Here is a 17,019-nt window from a genome sequence, read left to right as displayed (position 1 = left end):
TCATCAATGTCGTTTGCAAGACTTGTCAGATGGAATACAGAAAGCAAATGATGTCTCTCAAGACTATTTTCAGTAAAAACAAACCATGTTTTCTGTTCCCTTTTGTCTCCATGTTCAGTTAGACTATGATGATTTGTTTTATTATTGTCCTCATGCTGTATGAAACACCACATTTAAGCTGCCTGCTGTATTCAGGAGTCCAAATCTGTTTCTTGTGTGATTAGCTCTTGCTCCGGGATGTCACCAAGTCTGAGTTTGGGTCAATGTCTGACTGTTAATAAGAAAGGAGTCATTAATTCCCCCCTTTTCCCCTGTTTGTTCATTGGGGTTATTTGGTTGTGAAGCAAGGTCATTGCCACTGCATTTCTTACTACTACTTAATGTCTCTTTGATTGGAATATTCCTGTTTAAACAACTAATCTTTTAAAAAAAATTCATATCTATCAACATTTTTCTAATGTGTATGTGACCTCAGAGTGGAGCTGGGACTCTTCATCCTTACTTCATCTTTGCAGTTTTTATGGAGCTTCGAGCTTATTGTGTTTTTGTCTCATTCTGTTCAGTCCATTTTGTTGTCAGTAGGGTCTCATTGCTGTATTCGGACAGATTGCCTGGGTCTGCGTCTTTTACATCTTATACATTTGATTTCAGGTGAGATTCTCTGAGTGTTTCATCTATCTCATAGCAATAAACTTTTCCTTTTTCTTCCTGAAAATTTTGGCATTTAGATTAGCTTTCCTGTGTGCTTGCTTAATGCTCTTTCAGAACATTCAGAATAGTTTTATCTTTAAACATATTCTTGCTTTTCTTGATTGGCTTAGACCCCTTGACAACTAAACCTTTGACCATAATTTAAATTGTCATTTTTTTCATTATTTTATGGTGAACGCCCAAAGCAACACTTTTCAGAATTCAGCTTGTCAGATGATGCTGTTTCTTCCTGTGCATCTGAGAGGAAACATAGAAGATGAGTTAGTGTTTCTTGCAGTTGACTTTTTTAACTTGAATATTTTATTGCAGAATGACAAATGAACAGAATGTTTCATTTATTTATGGAAGTTTTATGTTGCATTGATATATATAGCCTTGCAGGGAAGTGCAAGTATTGCATTACCTTCTTCATTAGAATGTATGACAGTGTCATCTAGTAATAAATTTGGAAAATAAAAGTGAAAAGGTGTACTTTAGTGGGCCCCTGACAGCAGAATTTGTGATGCTTTGTGGAATATTCAGTCAAAGCTCTGAAGAAGTTTGTAGAACAGTTATACAAAAGAGCTTGTAATGCTAACTATGCTTCTAATGTTAATACACTCCTAAAGCATATTACATCTTAAGATTTAAGGTCTGAATAAAAAGCTTGTTGCAGAAAGCACACTAAGAAAATATTAATGACTTCTGAGTTTCTTCCATCTATTTATACAAATGTATAGTGATGACTGTACAAAGATACAGAATCACAGAAGAGTTGAGGTTGGCAAGGACCTCAGGAGATCATGTAGTCCAACCCACCTGCTCAGAGCAGGCTGAGCCAGAGCAGGATGCACAGAGCCGTATACAGTCAGGTTCTGAATTTCTCCAAGGACAGAGATCCACAACCTCTCCTGGCAACCTGTTCTAGCGTCTGACCACATTCACAAAAAAAGCTTTTCCTTGTGTTTAAATGTAATTTCCTGGATTTCAATTGGTTCCCCTTGTCTCTCATCTTGTCACAGGGCACCACTGAGAAGGGTCTGGCTCCATCTTCTTTACTCTCTCCCATCATATATTTATATACATTGATAAGATTCCCCCTGAGCCTTCTCTTCTCCAAGCTGAACAGTCCCAGCCCTCTCAGCCTCTCCCATTATGAGAGATGCTCGAGTACTTTAATCATCTTTGTGGCCCTTCACTGGGCTTAGCTCCAGTATGTCCACGCCTCTCTTGTACTGGGGAGCCCAGAACTGGACACAGAACTCCAGGTGTGGCCTCAACAATGCTGAGTAGAGGGATAGGACCCCCTTCTTCACCTTGCTGGACATACTCTTCCTCATATAGTCCAGGAGGCTACTGGTCTTCTTTGCCACAAGGGTACATTGCTGGCTCATGGTCAATTTAGTGCCCACCGGTATCCCCAAGTTGTCTTCTGCAAAGCTGTTTTCCAGACAGTTGGCCCCCAGCATGTACTGGTGCATGGGGTTATTCTTGCCCAGCTGCAGGACTCAGCGCTTCCCTTTGTTGAACTTTGAGATTGCTGTTTGCTCATTTCTCTAATGTGTTTCCGTCCCCCTGAACGTCAGCAGAACTATCTGGCCTCTCAGACACTCCTCCCAGTTTTGTATCATCTGCAAACTTCTTGAGGATGCACTGAGCTCCATTGTCTAGGTTGTTAATGAAGAGGTTAAACAGTATTGATCCCAGTATCAACCCCTGGGGTACACAATTAGTCACTGGCCTCCAACCAGACTTCTTACTGCTAATCCACAACCCTTTGAGCCTGACAGTTCAGACAGGTCCAGCCCACTGTCCATTTATTTCACTCATATTTCATCAGCTCGTCTGTGAGGATTTTTTAAAAAACGGTGTCAAAAGTCTTCCTGGGACAAGATAAACAACATCCACTGCTCTTCTCTGAGCCAGCCAGTCATGTTCTTGTAGAAGACTGTCAGGTCAGTCAGATATGGTTTTGTCTTCATAAATCCATGCTGACTACTCCCAGTCACCTTGACCTTAAAGTGTTTGGAAGAGGTTTCCAGGAGGATTTCTTTCTATCACCTTCTGAAGGATTGAGATGAGTTTGACCAGCTTGTAATTCCTGAGATCCTCCTTCTTGCCTTTTGTGAAGGTTGGAGTGGCATTTGCTTTCTTCCAGTCAAGAGGAACCTTCCCCAATCACCAAGTCCTTTCTAAGAGTATTGAGAGCGGCCTTGCAATGACGTTGGCCACATCTTGTCACTTCCCATGCATGGACTTCAGTATATCCAGTTCACTTAAGTGTTCTCTAAACTGATTCTTCTCCACCAAGGTTAAATCTTCCTTGCTCTAGACTTTTCCGCTGGTCTTGGGGACCTGGGATTCAGGAAAGCAAGTCCTACTAGTAAAGACTGAGGTGAAGAAGGCATGGAGAATTTCAGTCCTTGCTGTGTCATTTGCCACCAGGTCCCTGCATCATTCAGCAGTGGGCCTGCATTTTCCCTAGGGTTTTTTTTTTTTTGCTGCTGTTACACATGTAGAAGCTTTTCTTGTTGCCAGTTGAATCAGCCCTCACCAGATTGAACTCCAGGCGGATTTTGATTTCCCTAAATCCATTGCTGTCTAGTCAGATACTGTCTCTGTCTCCCTCCTGCGTCCCCTGGGTCCTCCTTCCACTTCTTATATGCTCCCTTTTTATGTCCGAGTTTAGTCAGGTGCTCCTTGTTAATCCATGCACGCATCCTGCCATCTTTGCTTGATTTCCTGCACATTGGTATGGTCCATTCCTGAGCTTGGAGGAGCTTGAAGCTTTTTTCCCTTTTCTCAGGATCCTGAACTCCCCCATTCACGGTCACCGCAGCCAAGGTTGTCCCTGACCTTCAAAGTCCGAGCAATTCTTCCTTCCCTGTAAACTTGAGGTCCAGCAGAGTGTCTCCCTTCAGTTCCTCAGCCAGCTGCATCAAGAAGTTATCATTGGTGCATTCCAGAAACCTCCTGGACTGCCTGTGCCCTTCTGTGTTGCACTTCAGCAGATATTGGGGTTGCTGAAAACCCTTATGAGAACCAGGACCTGCGAACATGAGGCTTCTACCAGTTGTCTAAGGAAAGCCCACCTCAGGACCTACTGTCTTTGTATTCCTGATCAAGCAATCTGTAGCAGACACCCACCACGTGTCACCATAAGCTCTCACTGGTGTCCTAAGGCAGAGCTCTACGCATCCCAGCTGCCCTCTCACAAACAGGGTAACTTGCTGTTCCTGTCTGTCCTTCCCAAAGTGCCTGTACCCATCCATGGAGCACTCCAGTCTTGTGATCAGCAGTTATTTTTAAGGACACCGTTAGTGCTGTTGCTTTGGGGGTAGTCCTAGCTGTTGAGGCAGATTCCTAGCAGTGTGGTATTCTGCAGCGCAGGGGAGGGAACAGCAAGTATTTGTCAAGACATGCAACTTTATTTTTTTTCACAAAATTTAAATTCAGACAGACATTCAGAAACTAGTTTCCAGGAAACTGTATCTTCCTCAGAAGTGCTCATGATTAACTTAATTAGCATTTTTTTCTGATTGCTACGCATGCTTACACATATTGAGAGTAAACATAGTTGAATGAGCATTTACCTGTCAATGGAACACGGAAGCTTATGAAAGATTAATTTTATTCAGATATTGCTGGCAACATAGAATGATTCTGCATTACGATTCTTTAAATTTCCTTTAATTGTATGTTGTATTTTTGTGGTGGGTTGACCTTGGTGGGACATCAGGTGCGCACCAAGCCGCTCTATCACTCCCCTCCTCGGCAGGATGGGGGGGAGAAGATAAGATGGAAAAAAACTTGTGACTCAAGGTAAAGGCAATTTAATAAAGCAAAAGCAAAGGCTGTGCGTGGAAGCAAAAGGAAACAAAAGATGTATTCTCTGCTTCCCATCAGGAGGTGATATGCAGCCACTTCCTGAGAAGTAGGGCTTCATTATGCGTAGTGGTTGCTCCAGAAGAGAAGAGGGTAATCGGAGCAGAAGATTCCATCCCTCTTCAACTCTGTATCAGCTGTGGATTTTATACAGCTGGGTCTTTTTGGTTCCTGGATTTTTTAGTTATTTGTTCCTTCACTGTAGTATTATAAACAGAAGAGATTCTGTTCTGCGTTCTTCTCGTTCTTCGGTATTTGCCTTTGCTCTGGCCAGGATCGGTTTTCTGCTTTAGCTGAGAAACTGCTGTCCACATACTGGTGTTTGCTTTCTTACACAGTCATTGCTCTACTTGTTCTTCCATCAGAAGAGGTGTTTGACATAATGGAGTATGAGTGAAATTGGACCTAAAAATTCTCTTTAGGTCTGTTTACTGTGGAATTTACTTTTTTCTCAATTTCTTAGTGAATGCTAAGAGGGCAACGTAATTAAGTTGGGCTATATGTCACGGAATTTATGTGACTAGCAGCTTGGTTACCAGCGAATGTCTGTTTGATCTCTGCATCATCTGCATTCATAAGAAAAGACAGAGGTTTGAAATAAGGAGGGCTTGGAACCTTTTGTCATTGTTGCTTCTGAGAATGGAGAATTTAAAAATGTAAAATAAGAAGACTATGAAAGCAGGGGAGCTCTGCAGGTAGTACTGCAACTTTCAATAGCCGTATCTACACCTCTGTATTGGTAAAGTAGAGGCATATTTATATGTGATGTTCCTGCGTCTTAAGTATCTCCTGTGAGCCTGAAAGTTGCACAGAAGGACATGAAGCTGCTGTAGAATCCTTTGGTATTTAACTTATATGTTGGACTTTTTATTCTACGAGAGGGTTGCTGCTTTTCCATGCCAGGAACTGGCCTCTTCCTTTCCCCACTGTAGATGATTGACACAGACCAGTAACTCAAAACCCAACTGTACAAGGTCCTGAGTAACCCACTTTCATTGATCCAGCTTTGATGAGGAGAGTTAGATTAGGCGATTTCTTAATCTCTCCCTTCCAACCTTGGCTATTCCAGCATTCTGTGAATTAATCGATCAGAGACAGAGTAACTCCCCAGATGCCTGATGAGCTTTGATACTCTTGCCAGGATTTTCATTCCCTTCAGTGTAATATACTCCAGGTACACATTTGCAGAGGAATATTGTTAATAATAAAAATATTTTATCACATGGAAATTTTATCCACAGAAGTTAGCATTGTTCATGGTCTCAATTTCTGTTGGCGGTAACACTGCTGTATCTTGTGACAGGGGGAGATGTTCCCGATTTTATCTGTTCTAAGAGTGGTTTGAATCTTATCTTTTGCAGACAAGCCGAAGAATAAACTTTCCTTTCAAATATACATGAAGGTCTTAGCCATGATACCTGCTTGCACAACCACAAGATAAAGTTAATATTTATTCCACAAGTGGAAGGAGAACACAGTGCTGATAAATAGCTTCTTTTTCAGTAGGGTTGATATAAAACACTGCTGCCTGTCAGTCACATTATAAAGTGGCTAATATTTATTTTATTGAAGTGGGCACAAAACCCCCAACAAATATTATAAGTATTACAGTTACATGTGTTTCTGCAGTTTTCTGTACCACATTTCATTAACCCTTGCCAGCTTTGCATAATAGCATAAGGATACAGGCAACCCAGCACCTCTTCTTGAACCCTGCTGAAGTACAGGAGTCTGCATTGTGGATCTGAGAGGAGGATTGTGTCCAGTGGGTGTGATTACTCTTTCTTACACCTAAAGGAAATAAAATAGTAGGACAAGTTATTTCTTTTACATCTGTGCTATTTGATTGTCTGCCATGGTTAGGAATTCATGGAAATGAGAGCAGAATACAGCAAAGCTGGACCTTTCACTGTATCCTCATTCCTCTTCCTCAGTGTCCTCGTGGTTGAAGAGAAATGCAAAGTTGGGTTGTTCCTGTTCATGATTACTTGTCTCTTATTTTGTCAGGAAAAGTTAGATAACTTTGCCAATATGTAAGAACTCTGCATGGTTAATTTATGTGGACTACTAGAAAAAGAGATTTTCCCATATATTAACTGTATTACTTTAAGCATGAATCTTGGAAATTCCGCTCATGTAAATCTTATCAGCGTTAGCTGGAATTCAGGATTTTTAACTTTTTTAAAAATAAGGTTTCCATATCTGTGTATGATTAGCAATGAAGTGATAAAATTGGGAGGATGATGTGATAAAGAAATGTGAACATCTGTATGGATTTGTTTGGATGTAAAGGTGCACGCGCTCTTGGTCATCCAGTATGGAAGCAGCTGTTATGAACCAGTTCACAGTAACTTCCAGCACGGAGAATTCTGACAGAAGGGAAGTGGAAGGAAAAAATACAAAAGATGTAAGAAACAGAAGGACATAAAAATGGTGATGTGTTACAGTTTATAAAGCTGGGGGAAGTTCCTGTCCTTTCGGTTGCTGATGTTTGCTTCCTGTATCTTTAATAATGGATTGACATTTTAAAGTAGTGTGTAGGAACATCATTGCACAGCAGAAAAGGAAACAAGTGCTTGCAAGTAAATTGGTGAGGAGATACTTTAGTGCCAAAAGATTTTGTGCATAGTGCTTCAGTGAGCGCACCACAGACACAGGACTTCTCCTGGTCTCTTTCTTTTCACTGGATTTTTTGGGAGGTAATATACTTAAAACAGTTTATTTTGAAAAATACTTTTATTGAATCTTCTCTGGCAACGCGGCTAGACCCACAGTCAGCCACGGCTTTGAGCTGTATGTACCTTTCTCCTGCAGGAACCTCTGAAGAAAGAAAAAAAAAAGAGAAAACTCAGAAAAATTGGGATCTGTTTGACCAGTCAAGGTGACTGATTTTTTTAATGGAAAAAAATCAAGGCAATCAAATATATCAGATAAAAATAGCAGTGTTTATGCCTAATTCTTCACTTCTGTTCTGTGCCCATGCAAGGCAGGAATTGATTTGGTCTAACTTAGTGAATTTTTGAAGTTGCATCATCAAGCTCACGACAATCTTCTCTGTTTCTTGGGGATTTTGTTTCCAGGATTGTGGATCTGTTCCAGGTCTCCTGCTATCACCTACTGCCATCTCCCAGATCTCTTCCTGAGTTTGCTCAGGATATTGCCCTGTTAACAGACAGGGCAATATCACTTCTGTCAGAGAAGTCTACTCAGCCCATCTTTTCATAAAGAATTGTATCTTTAGTATCTTACAAATAAAGATAATACCTGATGTCACATGGAGTTTGAAGGTCCTCGACAAAATCTCATCAGCATGAGAAACTGTCTAAGGGAAACAACTGGACTCCTAAGGAGAAATTAATTTTACTCTGCATTTCATCTCCTCCTACAATTGGGGCGTTCAGATAAATGATTTGGTGACTGAAGCTCCTGTGATGACAAAACCAAACTCAAACTCTGTGATGAGAGTTTGTTCCTGTAGAGCAGGGATGGGGAACTTTCTTGTTGCTGGGGTCTGGGAGACCATACAAACACCTGTACTGGTCTGCTCATCAATGGGTTCCCAGGGATGTTGGCGAGTAAGTGCCCAGCCTGGATGAAATGAATTGAAGAGCTACATCTGGCCTTCAAGCTGTAGGATCTCAGATCCTGCTCTAGAAATTTCAGTAGCAGAATTGTATGATGTTATTATAAGAGCACCATTAATAGTTTTTAATGTTGTTAAAGCAGCTCATAAGAAAAAGAGATCACATAAAAGCACATTTCATTTTATGGTGCTTTAGTATAGAAACTTGCTACGTAATTAGAAATAAAAACTCAGTAAATTAATGAGATCTTTTTACTGCAGTCTTTTTTATCTTGTTTGTTCCACATGAACCAAGAGTTACGATATCATATTAACCACATGTGTAATGGGATACAAGGGGGAAAACAATGAAGCATCTGTCTGAACATTAAGACGTTTGTCTGTGAAATTATGGTCACGTTGGGTTTTTTTCAGTTGTTGACTACTATTTAATGCCTTTCTCAGAAAGCAAAGTATAATGATCTGTAAATATGCTATGGATATATAGTTCGGTCCTCACAATAAACAACTGCTATCAAAGTGAATCATAATTCACTCAAGTTCAATAAATTTTTGTTCAATGCTTTTTAATCCAGAGAAAAGCCTTGCATTGTTCTTATATAGTAGCTTAATAAATTAATCTAATAACTTAGATTTACAACTGTGGTGAAACATGCAGTGCAGCCGTTACTAGCTGCAAAATGTTACAGTCTTGTTGAAAATCTCATACGTATTGTTTTTCGTAAAGCTGCCACTTTTCACATCATACAAGTGGACCAGAATATCTGCTTTCTTTAGCTTAAAAGGACGGAGGTATTTTGTTTCTGTGGCCACATTAAACATGCTGAAAAGGCACCATCCTTTTTTTAAGTGGAGCTTATCATTCTCTGATCGGAAGCGCAATGCTTGCCAGTGAACTAAGAAGGAGCAGGAAGGAACGAAAATCTTTCTGGATCAAGATATATAACCACCCCCAGATTTACTTTGGCCTGGTTTTGGGCTTTATTCATGGAAGACTTTTCCTATCTGTAGAGTGATTATTTTAAGAACAAAAATACAAGCTTTGGCATAAAGTTTTGACCAGCTACCTTATTGCTGATCACTAGAAAATGCCTCTGACATTCAAAAAGGCTGTTGAAATTGTCTGTGGATGTTTTCAGCAGGAGAGGATGCCTGTATGGAGTAGCACTAACAAGGAGGGGAACTTGTGCCATCCCGCTGGTTTTACTCATCAGCTTTTGTTAAATGAAACGCTGTGAGCCGGGATCGGGAGTGGAGTTGGCTTCTGTACGTTCGACTCCACAGCGCTTTGTGAAGCCAATTTTGTAATGAAAACCTTGAAAATATTCTTGACCTGTTGTAGGAGAGGATTACCAGGAGGCAGTTCTTGCGTCTGTTTTCACGGGGTAAGCTTCCTGATAAATTGTGACCTTGAGATATTTTGTACTGCCTGTTCTGAAAGTCTTTGATAAGGGTAAAGAACTGAATGGCTTTAGATTTACAAAAAGATAATAGTCACCTGATGATTTTTAAGCAGCAAATAATTAGCTTAGCCAAAGCTTGTGTAGGCTGAAGGATTTATAATCTTCAGTCTAAACTACTAGCGGCAGGAGTCTTAAGGATCTATGAATTAAGGTTTCTGCTACTACACCACCTCAAATTTGAATGAAGAAAAGAGCTCAGCAGGATTGGTTTGCTTATGGAGAAAAATGTCTGAGGAGCTAACCTCATTTTTACCAAGTGAGGGATGTAATGATTTAAACACATCTATCAGGAGGAGATTATTGAAATGGCTGTGTTAACCATTCGGTAGCAGACTCAGGAAGAGATGGCATTGTGCATATCCCAAGGACCCAAGATTTTCAGAATTTTAGGAATCTCACATAGGATTTTGTGGTCATGAGCTCTTGATTTTGGTGCCACCGAAGCAACTGTGTGATGTAACGTTAAACTCGAAGAGCCGACAAAAAGGAGACACGTCACTGCTAGTTGTCTGAGGACAGATTGATGGGCTTTTTATTTAATGTTTTACATCGTCACGGTGTGCTCTGTAAGAGCTCTGACCAGGCGTCAGAGTTCGACAGCAGAGGGTCAGATGTTTCACTGACACTGTAGTTCTGCTAATCTCAGCAGGATTCGTGGGGGTATTAGTGCAGTAAGTGGTTTATTACAAGAGATAATTAGCACAAAGCAGATGAGGATTTCATAAATAAGGAGACTTGGTCTGCATCACTGAAACCTGGTTACGTGACATGGCAAATCCCCTTTTTGAACCTTCTTAGCTCCCCAGCGCTTGGTACATCCATCAGCTCACACCCAGGATGGGCAAATACAGTTGAGGAAGAGCCATTTCTGATGAGACCTACCTGGATGACACGGTGCTACGAACAAAAGCACTTCAAAAAACAACACACACGCGCGTGCGGTTTCGGTGTTTCCTGCAATGGGAGCTAGCAGGCAGCCGGAGCAGACGCGGGCAGCAGGGCAGCGAGCTGGGGAGCGAGGAGACGCTGGGGAAAAGCCAACCTCAGCTGATCTGCCAGAAGACTCCAGCTACCATCCTCGGAATCGGCTGCAGGCAGAGAAAGCTTTCTGATCTGTTGTTCACCAGGAAATTGAGCTTTCCTCAGATGGGAATTCAGAGTTGCAGGTGAAAGGAGAAAATAAAGCATAAGTATAGCATGAAGAATGTCAGAATCTAGGCTACATTTAAAGAAATAACAAATCATTTTATTTGCTCATTCCAGGCTTACCTACAGATTGACAGAGAAAAGCTACTTCAAGTCAATACATTTTCATCAAAGCGAGTCATGTTTTTAGACTCTTTCCATATTATTAACTATGCATGGTACCGAGAGTCCAGTGCTGCTCACATGGGAATGAGGGAGTGGTTGTGATTGCGGTGGGAGACCTGTTGGACTCCTGTTACCTCCCAGTACCCGGAGCCTTCCCTGGAATGGCATGTGATTTCCCTCCCACCTTCCTCAGTCTACTCAGACTCCTGGAAATTATGGCGGCATATTTTATCTCCTATACATTGATCCAGAAGGGGAACTTTTACAGAAACTGTAGAATTACATTTAGGCATGTAGTATTAAAGCTAATCTAGGAAACTACCGTACGGAGTAGGTTAGCATTAAGCCATGACCCGTGTGTCTTTGCTTACTAACAAAAGCTTATTAACAAAAACGGCTACTCGGTACCTGGTAGTTTTTACCAGGCACTGAGATAAAATGCATTTTTTAACTCCTCTTCACAGCTTGCTTTTCTAGCCATACCTCTGATACACTTGTATGACATTTCGTTTTCCACAATAGGAAATCACTTTAAAACTCTAGGGAAGATATCAAGGAAACTGTACTTTCAGAATCATATTTTTGAAAGTAAATATAATTTTTTAAGGCAAAAGGACACCACTGCTTCCCTGATCACTCAGTACACGAGATTATCTGATCGGTAATACGTTAATGCACCGTCAGAATATCCTCAGATATGAATATTGCCTTTTATCAGCCACAGACCCCCAGGTGAGGATTTGAAGCCAGGCATGTTTCCAGTACAGAGGAAACAATCCCTGTATTTCCAGTGCCGCTGGTACCTGGGGTTTACCTTGTAACTATCTATCAAGCTTATGATACTGTTAGTTGTCTCACTGTGCAGACTAGCCTTCACCCAGCTTGTGCTCTGTTAGCAATGACAAAATCCAGTCCGTTTGGAAGGGTTAATCAATTCATCTAAGAATTTGTTGTCTTTCATGGCAATGGTCTTCTTCATGGTGTTATTTGCTATTACAAAATTCTTTCCTGAAATGAAAAATGCGGAAGATGCTGTATTATCTGATTTATTGCAGGTGTGGTGTAAAGGTGAGATATTTTGATGGATATCAGTGATATGTGGCCGAGTTTGCTGGCAACACATAGGATGGGGACTCTCAGAACTATTCATACACCCAAATAATTGCCACAACTTCTTTTTCTAGTCGTTGTACCTTCTCACTGGACAGGACATGATGCGTACCATGCTGGTCTCACCATGTCGCTGCCATGCTGTTGACATGGCATGGCTCTCAGCCCCGGTTTGCTCGGGTTCAAGATGATAAGACTCAATAAAGAAAAGATCATCCTGATTTCAATGAGGATATTATTCAGTGCTGGACTTCACATACTCTCTGCCGAGGTCTTGAGAAATCACTGAGAAACAGACAATGACTAATTCGGAGACTTTGAGCTGCAGTGTGCTTCAGAAAGCTGTTCATTTCTCTGTCTCAGTTGGGTTTTACCCCTTCCAGCTGAGAGCCAATAACTAGTGGTATGAGTGCATCTAAACATGATTTGTGACGTCTTGGGCCTTAAGTGTTGACGTTCTTTCTACAGTTATCTTTCCTGTTCTGGAAATAAAACCTGCATTCAGTGTTTGTGTTTGTGTGTGCCTGTGTATCAAGTGGGAAATGTAGAGTCTTATATTGACATGTTGCCATACCTGTGCCATCGGTACCTCTCCACTGTTTTCAGGAGAATCGTATCAGTTTACAAACTTGAAGTAACTAGTGGCGTGTTCACTGTTACTCCAGAAAAAGCAGGTAAGATGTAATCCGTGCACCACAGGAGGGCAATATACTTCAGAAGAGCTTGACCTCTTATCTTTCTGATGTAGCTTTCATATCACAATAAAAATCATCAGTCTGGAACAGAACAGTTTGACAGGATGACTCAGTAGAGCCACAAAATGACAGATGCTAGGAATAAAAAATAAACAAACCATGCCAGGTCATTGCTGTCAAAGCAGGATCCTTCACCTATTATCCCTGCCACTTGTGCAGTCAGCTGATAGTTTGGGGGCCATGTTTTTCTGTTCACAGGACAGATTATTGATATGACATGAAAATTTAGTATGGTTTATTAATTTTCTAAGATTACACATTACATCTCAGGATGTAACTTCTATAGCAGCAGCCACGTGCTTTGCTTGCTGTTTCCCAGCCAGCTTTGCTTGCTGTCGATCCCAGCCAGTCCTGTGGACCAGCACACTCTGTCCTGTCCCTTGGCTCCAGATCCACTTGCAGCATCGTTTCTCTTCCTGGCTGCTGGGCTTCCCTTGGCTCTCGGCATTTGCAACCATGCCCTCCCCTCTTCTGTTCATACAGAGCCAGCCCCCAGAAAAGCCCCTCAGACCATACAGCTTAATTCTATCCAGACTTGACCGTGCGGCCAGCAGAGTTGGGATTTACCTGCAGTGGTTCCAGGCAGTTCATTCGGCCTGAACTGTGCCTTCTATTTGCTCTGTAAACAGGATGGCTATTGCATATCAGCTTTAATGCTGCCTGTAGCTCTCTGCAAGTCAAAGTTTTGCTTGAAGGCAGCTGTGTCTTCCAGAAAAGCAGGTAGAGCACATTGCAGTGTTCCGTCTGATCTGCCTGTGAACAGAGCTGATGACATGTCACTGAAAATTATGGTTTGATTATCCAACAATACCACGTAAAAGTGGATTGCATATGCTGAATGGTTTTATCTGGGAGAAGAGGTAGAAGGTGCTGAGGAAGAGGGTTAAGTTTCCTCTTCTGCCTTAGGTCAGAGGCCATACGTCTCAAACAGTGCCCTAAGCTTCTACCAGGGCACTGCCTGGCGCTACCAGGCATTTTGGGGGTAGACAGGCCAGGAGGAGGAGTCTTTCCAGTTGACATTGCCTTACTTGATACTGATAATTAAACACTAATTTGCTCAGGGATTTGAATCCAGGGCTGTATCTATATTCATAAATTAAGTATCATCAAGGAACATTGCTGGGCACTGGAGCTCCGTCCTCTGTCCTGCTGAATTGTGTTAGTGGTCCCTGGCCTGCCCGTGGCCCGTGCTAACATGAATGCTGCCAAGCCGTTTCCCAGCGTGGTTCAGGAGTTGGCAGAGGCCGTTGCAGCGGGCAGTTTGCGTGCAGCCCCCCTGTGTCGGAGGGTATAGTGTGGATGCTGGCTGTTCTGTGACGGGTGGCATCAGTGCCAGGGACAGCCCTGGGCATATTTAGTTTCCTAATGCAGATACAGCCCACCAGCTCCACTTCCTACCTCCCTCATTTGTTCAATAGGTATTTCAACCCAATATATACATACAGAACAGTGCGAAAAAGGGGGACTGAGTGTTGTCTACCCAGAAGTCAGTGCAGGAAATTGATTCAAGAATTCCCCAGTTTTCTGATGGAGGATACCAGTCATCAGACGATACGCGTTTGCTGAGGCAATTTGGTCCCATGTTGCAGGAACTGTTTTATGGTGAACTTTGATGGTATATGAGTCAGAGGTACAGGAGGGAGAATGACCCTCCAGCCTAGTGAGTAGGTTTCCCTTTTGGGAAGGGAAGCTCCTGGGCACTTGTCTGTGCTTTAATACATGTTTAATAATACATAGGAGAGGAGACGGAACACGTCTGCCAGTGTGGCAGTGGTGAGCCATGCAGATTTGGGTTCATGTTGCCGCAGGAAGATAAGGGAATTGCAGCTCTGGAGCTCATGTTCTGGTTGAGTACTTTTATGCAACAGCGTCTGGAAAGGAGATTTTCAACACTAGAAATCTAACCCAGCTTTCTTTACAGCTTCTCAGAATTTTGGGGAAAAAACGTGTAAAGGTTGGGTTACATATAGGCCTATGTGGTGGTGGTGGTGGACACTTAACTTTTGTGAAAGATACTTAACTTCTGTGAAAAAGATGAGCAAAAAGGAAGGTGATTTGATCCAAATTGGAGGGGTTTTGACTGCTGTACTGCAAAATGTTATTTGTTTCACTGTGCTTAGATCAATAATGTAACAGCAGCCCACCCCTCTCCCTTTGAAATCTGTCTCACAGTCAGCACATAATGAGCTAGTGCTGCAAAAAATGTAATGGGTCTTGCCTTGAAAAGGCTCACATGTTGGCCTGCAGTAGAATCACCAAGAATTGACTTTGGAGCGCCAAAATACAAATAACAAAAGTTTCTAGTAGTTCTCAGCTGGTTTGTATGATTTCAGTAGTTCTTAAACCTCCATAAACACGTACAATGAGATTTTTCCCAAACGGCAAACTGTAGCTGTGAAAAGATGGTGTTTTCCAGTTCACTACAAAAAGAATACCTTTTCCTTCCCTTCAAAGAAGCTAAGCATTGATCGGCATTCACAGCAGGGAGGAGGAAGGCCTTCACTTACTGATTTTTAGTGTTCTAAAAATGAGGATTTACCAGCGCTGTGCTGGAACAGTGGTGCTGCGGCTGAGCAATGCGGAGGGAAGTCGCCTGCCTTGCCTCCGTGGAGTTGTCTGTCTATCCTGCCTGAAGTCTTTGGGAAGCTGCTTCCAACATAAAACACTTAGCGACGGCAAAGGGAGAGCAGAACATCTATCAAACATGGGAAGATCAAAAACTGTGACTCCCTGCGGAGTAACTGTTGGGAGGGAAACAGCTGAATAATGTTGAACATATTCAGATCTCTGACTTCACCTAATGCACACTGTGAAGGCTGTGTTTGTAGTCAAACGATGATTCATTTTTATGGATGTGGAAAAGCTTTTGTGCTTCTGCCTTAAGAGACACTGCTCTGTTATTTGTTTGAGAGGCAACGCCAGTTGCTTCTGCCTTCTCTTAGACAAATATAAATATAAATATTAATCCAGGGTGTGATTTATTTTTTTTTTGCTGAAAAGGCAGGCCTGGCTGTGGAATGGCTTGGGAGGTGGCTTGGTGCTTGGTACACTGAGAAGACTTGAGAACTGACAAGGGCGTTTAAAAACTCAGCTTTCTGAAAAAATTCTGAAAAAGTTCCCTAAACCTCAGTGATAGTTTCTCCCTTCATGGATATTGAGAGTATTCACTGGACGGGCTCATGCTCAGGAATCAGGAACCACCATGGTTTTGAGGACAAAATCGCTGAAGCAGCTCACCTCTTCACTTTTAAAGGCTCCTCAATCTCAAAAAAGCCTTTAAACCTCAACCCATCCACTTTTGAAGGTTTGGGTACACGAAAACTTCCATGACAGCCTTCCCGCTGCCCAGCCTTTGTGGCTGGGCAGGGTCAAGGCAGGAGTGTTGCAATGGCAGCAGCTACTGCAGCCTGCTTTTCTCGTAGGAAGACACCAGGAGAAGATTAGATACTTCTGTCAGATCCCGAGCTGCAAAGAGATATTCTGTGCTATGTGAAGAGTCAAACTACTCCCTCTGCCTGAGTTGATTTCCTCAAATTTTGGTTGTCCTCATGCTCCCAGCAGGACCTTTTTCTGCTTTAGCAGATGGTGATAGGTAGAAAATGCAGGTGATATTTCCTTGAACAGTTCTTGGCAGGAGGAAACCTATCCTAATAGTAAGTGCAAATATTTTTAAAGTGAGTGCTACATGTTCAATGGCTGTTACATGGTATATGTGCCTGACGTATGATGTGGCTTTTCTTATGACGGTTCTGTCCCAGCTCGAAAAGACATGTTGCTGTCTCTAAACAAGCCAGGAAACTCTTAATTAGCAAAGTTCCTTCCACAGTTATCTCTACGAGAAGTCGAGTATTGCCTCAGAAGCGTCAAACTCAATAGGAAAAATATCCAAGAAGCGCTGAGTTTTTCTATGGAAATGGTATGATTGGGGATGAGCAGACAGACAGCATCAAAACAAAACAAAGTATCATGGACGTGGTTGCTATTTTATGGAAATGACCTTCCCTTTTCCAAAGCAGAAGTCTTCCATGGGGAGCTGGAAGGTACAAAACAGCTTGACAACACAGCATGTGAACGTGTGTCTCTAACATAAACATAGCTAATATTTTCTATTATTGCTGTGGAGCACTCTCTGGGCAGCAATCAGTTCCATTTCAATACGATGAAAGTAATATTATGAATATGAAAGTAATAATAATAATAAGTTTCAAATTTCACTCTCGTA

At 42.0% G+C, this 17,019-nt stretch overlaps 1 protein-coding gene across 2 annotated transcripts in view; it reads left to right on the top strand.

Moving 5' to 3' along the window:
* Positions 1–17,019, top strand: part of GPR158 (G protein-coupled receptor 158) — a 205,424-nt gene that overhangs the window by 164,261 nt on the left and 24,144 nt on the right. The window lies entirely within an intron of this gene.

This window comes from Larus michahellis, chromosome 2 (genome assembly GCF_964199755.1).
Source record: "Larus michahellis chromosome 2, bLarMic1.1, whole genome shotgun sequence".
NCBI classification, from domain to species: domain Eukaryota; kingdom Metazoa; phylum Chordata; class Aves; order Charadriiformes; family Laridae; genus Larus; species Larus michahellis.
This window is presented reverse-complemented; position numbering and strand designations above follow the sequence as displayed.